We start from the raw sequence: 6,000 nt of genomic DNA on the forward strand, positions 1-6,000 counted from the left end.
TTCGATCCTACTCGCCGAGTATTGCACGCACTTGTCGAGTTCTCCTTCACACAAATTCGGGACCTTCTACAACTGACTCGTCGAGTCCTTCTTCATGCAAGAAGACACATTTAGTCTTGGACTCGTCGACTTCATCTTCATGCAATTGGAACTTGTCTTGAACTCGCCGAGTTCGGTTCTTGAACTCGCCGAGTTCCATAATCTCTGGGTCCATACTCACATCCATCTTGATGAGTTCTCTTCTAGACTCAACTAGTTCGATCACAACAGAAAAGGTTGGGGAACCATACCCCGACTTGTCGATTCCCATGGACGACTCACCGAGTCCCTTAAATTCCATGTCCATACAGTTGATTTAAGTCGAGTTTAATACAACCAAAACATAGATGTAACCTCCTAGGGTCCATAATACACGTAAAGTCACAAACTTGACGTTCATGCATGGGGTATTTGGCTCAAATGTCCCTAAAAATGGAGTCTATAAGATGCATCGGGCTCTTATGGCAATAAAGTTGGCATCTTTATGCTATGGGAACCTTCAATGGTTCCAGATCTGAATTCATACCCCTTAGGACCACAAAATCTCGAATATGGCTCTACTAAAGCTTAGAAAAGGTACAAATGAACCCCAACTATAGATCTAAGAGGTAGATGGTCAAGGTTTAAGATTTTTACCTTGAATGAACTAGAAATGAAGCAAAACCTCTGGATTTACTTGTTTCTTCTGGAACCCCCAAGCTTCTACTTCCTTCTTCAAGCTTAAAACAACCAAAAACAAACAAAAATGGCTTAAGAACACTCTAAGTGCTTTAGGGTTTCAAGTTAGGGCTTTTTAGGACTGGGAGAGGTGATGGAGGCTGGGTTGGGACAAGATAAGGCGTTTAAATAGGGTGCAAACCCTAAATACTAGGGTTTCACCTAGACATACCTACTCGCCGAGTCAGGTACCCGACTCGTCAAGTAGGTTACCTAAAACTCGCGTCCAAAGTCTAGTCTACTCGACGAGTTGGGCCTCCAACTCACCGAGTCCCAGTGTAAAATATGCAATTATTTAAATTTAAAATACGTACCGGGAACCGGTTGTTATAGATTGATGATGATATATGAGTATCTTTCCTTTGGGATAGATGATGAGATATGAGTATGCTTCCTTCGGGAACAATATTGAAATATGAATATACTCCCTTAAGGGATAAAATTGAGAAATGAGTATAATATCGAAGTTATTAGTGAAATCTTTGATTATATAAATAAATATGGCTTTTATGTAAGTATATGTATTAAAGATAGATAAAAATGTCAAAATAAATTATTAGACCAATGAGGGTATATGGTCAGATCGATGAGAGTTTTTTATATTGCTAAAATATTGATGTAATCTTAGAGTATAAATAAGTTTTTAATGGGAAGGACTTAATGTAGTGAGAGTAGGATAAGATGAGTGAGGGTAAATCAAGAAAATTAAGGAAGTTGTTGAATTTGCAGTATTCACAATGTGGCACAGATGAGTCAGTATATTTAAGGAAGTTGCTGACTTTGCAATCTTCAACACAGAAGTTGATCTCAAATATTGACTCCATCTTCTCGATCCACTGAGTCAACCCTATTACTCCTACATTTCCATAGAAGGGTTTGGGCTTACAGTTCATTAATTCCTTATAAGTACATACCCTTGGGTGGCTTCCATTACCACCCTGTGTACTATCTCCTCCGGTTCCTCTACCTTATCCATATTTGACATTCCTATTAGTTAAGGCTTCAGCGACTTGTTGAGTGATCAATGCCTCGATGGCTGTTGCGTTAAGGTTTGGTTGTGCCATAGGGTTTTTTCTGATGACTCTTCTATGAGGCATGTTTGGATACCCTTTTATAGTTAATGAAAGAGAAAGTGTTAGTCGATGACTCCTTTTACATATTCGGTTAGTAACGACTAAGCTCACAGGTTAGTGTAAAAACAATACCACAAAAATTTATATGTTAGGAGGGGACAACTTAAAATTCTATCTATAGGGTGATAGTGATTATACTACTTTCTTGCATAACCAAACTTCTTATAATATGTAGTCTTATGGCATAACTTGGAAGCCTACCATACTAGGTTATGGATCTATTGTTAAGAAAATAGAGTTCTTATCTTTGTCGTACAGGCTCTTGCCCTTGTGGTGATGACTTTTCTCTGCAACTTGTGCCTGGAGCCTCGATCCATTTATCCACTCTTATCTTCATATCTAACCTTTGTGTCATATTAGACCGGCTTATGGGGTTCTTTTGATGATTCCTAAATCATCATTGACTCTCGATGCGTGAGGTTAGGTATTGCGGAACTAAATGAAGTTTCGTGGGATAAGGATTGGTAACGAATCCTATGTTAATTTATGGCCTTCTTATCCACATAATGCAAGAAATCAACTTCCTACTTGGTGGGATTTTTCTCCTCCTCAGTAGCATTGTCCTCCTCAAATGACTCTAAAGGGTCCTTAGAGGGCTCTTATAACGATTCGGATGGCGCTCTAGTTGGTTCTGAGGATTCACACTTCTTGTGAGGTTCCTCGTCGGGGGTTAAATAGATGTATAGGAACCTTAGGAAAATGGGTATCCTTTGTCTTAAGAGTAGATGCCATTACTTGATCTTTCTATGGAATTGGTCTCGTTACCCTATTTCCAAGATCTGACATTCTTGCATGACGACAGTGTTATCTTCCCTAGATAGTGCATGTCTATATCGTTGAGTTTCTAAACTCTATGGAATTCTCGAGAGTTTAGTCTATCAACTTCCATATTCAAGACTAGTTGTATGTCGTTCTAAGCATTATTAAGCATAGGTGTACATGATATGCCTAGTTGTGGGTCAGACCACATTTCGTGCTAATCTCAGACATCGTATTTTATCTAAACTCTTGAGTTTGGGTTCCTATATATATTTGGTTGTATATATTTAGGTGTTACTGAGTTTATCAAACTCTTTATCTGAAGTTTTTTTGCGTGCTTTATTAATTGTTGTTTTGTACTTCAAGACTAACAAGTAAGGATCGGTTAGGTAGGAAAAGTCAGAGGGCAAGACCACTTTGGCGTATAGTCGTTCATAAATCCATGAACCCAAAGCAACAATTTCCAGCCTAGGAACCTATCCCATAAGTAGTCTATCAGTAGGGTAATTAATAATAACACTTTTTATTTGTAGGTTTGAGGAAGTGATAACCGTCAAAACTCTGGTTAGGACTCATCTAGAACCTTGTCATTTCCATGTGTGCACATAACTTGGCTTTAGGCGACAAGTTGAGCTAGATTGCGACTTAATCGATCCCTTAGAACAAGTAGTGTAACTTAGCTTGTACTAAGCAGTCACATTGATATGTCAATACTCCAACTAGGTTGTAAAGTTCCAAAGTTCAATCTCAAAGCTAAACACAAAAACCATGTTCGGAACATCAAAGCTCAAGGGTATGTAGAATACCCTAATTTCTTAATCGGAACATGTGATGTGCTTAACTAGTTTGATAACTTATCAAACTTAATTTAAATAAATTATAATTTGATTTAATTACAAGTTGGAAATAATATCCACACATCATAATTTGAATTATGAGCCAAAAATATAATTCAATGATTGTATAATCCTACATTCATATGTTATGAACATTTATTTCATTTATTTGAAATATAAAAATTTGCTTTTATAGAAATCAAATCATAAGTTATCATTTTTATAACTTAATTCAAGATAATTCAAGTTTATGAATTTACATCTAAAAACAAAAAGTTCAAAAAAAACCAAGAAATAAACTCTTGGAAGTTTATGAAAATACTTGGAGTTTTTATAAAAATTAAAGCCAAATTTTTATAAATGTTAATGGAAGACTCTAAGAGGGTCACCTTACCAAGAAAAGTCTCATAATAACCCTCTCTCCTCCCCAAAAATTCAGCCATACACAACCTCTTATTCACTCTCTCTCACTCATTACATCGTAGCCCCTATATTGCAAAATTCGAGACCAGATTTTGCATGTTAATATGAGAGCAAGAAAGGGATCTTAGAGACATTTTATCTAGGAGGGATTTTTCCATTTCGTTCTTCATACGTTAGCTTACATTACTGTATTTTTGTGGACGATTTTGGTGGAGTATAGCCCCAAAGAGACGACGAGAGAGATGGTATATCTTGAGAGACAGAATTTCACTTTCTCTCTTCCTTCTCTCTAGAAACCTCACTTTCTATCTCTAAAAATCAGCCCCTCAACCATGAATTTTCAGCCTTATTTTGGGTGTTCTTGAAGCTTCATATCAAAGGGTAATTGCTTATCATACACTCTTGAAGATCAATAACAAATTTTACAAGTTCTACTCACCTTCTCTTTCTAATTTTCGATTTCTAAGGCATGTTCTTGCAAAGAACCTTTGTTTGATATTGATGTTTTCAGATCACCACCAAAAACATGTTGCTTGTTCTGTAAATGGTGATGATCCATGATCAAACCAAATTCAAGAGCAAAGGTGAGCACATGCAAGCCTTATCTAGCACCAAAAACCGATTTTTCAAAACTTTAGTATCATCTATCTTGGTTGCATGTAAGATTAAATGGTTAGAAACAAGTATTTCTACATAATATATTTAATATAATGTTGTTCTATCTCAATCTAAGCAAAACAAATTGATATCATTAGGTAAAATAGATGTTTGAACTATGTTTTCATGAGTTTTACTCTTCAACAATCTGTCAAATTTTTTTACTCGATTTTAAAAGGTCATAACTCACTTATTGCTTGACCAAATAACGATATTATTTTTCTGAGGACTAGTTCCTTGAGTTAGCTTTCGAACCCAGTTGACTTACTGTAAAACATTAAAAATCTAATTTTGACGATTTTTACAAAAACGTTGCGCAAACAGCACTTTTTGTGATCACTAATCTTGCATTACATGATCAAGGGTCTTAAAACCCACCCTAAATTTGGAGAAAAATATTCTGGAAACATAACATATCCATAAAAAGAATGCCTAAAATTTCATGGATTAAAACCTCAAGAGAATTTTGTACATAAATTCGTGAACTTTCAGCTATATTTAGAACTCATGCACTATATAGTGCAACATTCCTTAATTTGTGGAGGTTGAATACCCAATTCGTCTTCGAAATAATTCTGAGAAAAATTGTCTTATGAAAGTAAGTGGTTTTAAAAGGTGTTCTGTGAAATCCCAAGTGCTTAAACAAAATCCTTATTTTCTATAAAAAATAATGATTTAATGACCATAAAATCAAAATAATCTTTTTCAAAAGAGATAAAATTTGAAAAATTGTATTATTAATGTATTCACAAAATGAGAATTTCATGTAAATATTCAGATGATTTGGACACTGTTTGCTATTTTATCCATATTTTTTATTAAATTGGTGCATGAATTTACATATTTGGGTCTTGGACTCAAAGACCCTAACCGATATTTTTCTTAACCTTGGGAACATTATGGGAACCTGTAAAAATTAAATTGGGAATTTTAGAAACTTTTTACCGTATATCTTGAATTTTACCTATTATTTGGGCTTTAATTTACAATTAAATATCAAACGGCCTTCAAAAATGTCTACATAATTTCTGAACACCAATTCCCTTTGTTAGAACCAGAATATAAATTTTTACAATTTTTCGAGTTCATTTTCATGTCTTTATGGATTTTTGAACACAAGGCACTATGGATTGAATAATATCAATAACGAACTGAACAAACTTTGGGCACTTTGCGACACCACTATTTGGATAGGTAGATCTTAGATAATGGATTAGTGGTTTAGTGAATTCTATCTCACTAGAAACTATTTGTTCCGTATGGCACTAGTAGAAATCAGTCTCTACAACACCAAACCGCGAAGCTCGAACCACAAACTCTCCCTAGTAAGTATTCATAGCCCCATTTTTACTGTTTTCATGTTTTGGGGTGGAGAGCATGCTACTCTTTTATGATCTATCCATACTATTTTATGAACTTGTGAAACTTTTTTGTAT

This window comes from Lactuca sativa, chromosome 2 (genome assembly GCF_002870075.4).
Source record: "Lactuca sativa cultivar Salinas chromosome 2, Lsat_Salinas_v11, whole genome shotgun sequence".
NCBI classification, from domain to species: Eukaryota; Viridiplantae; Streptophyta; class Magnoliopsida; order Asterales; family Asteraceae; genus Lactuca; species Lactuca sativa.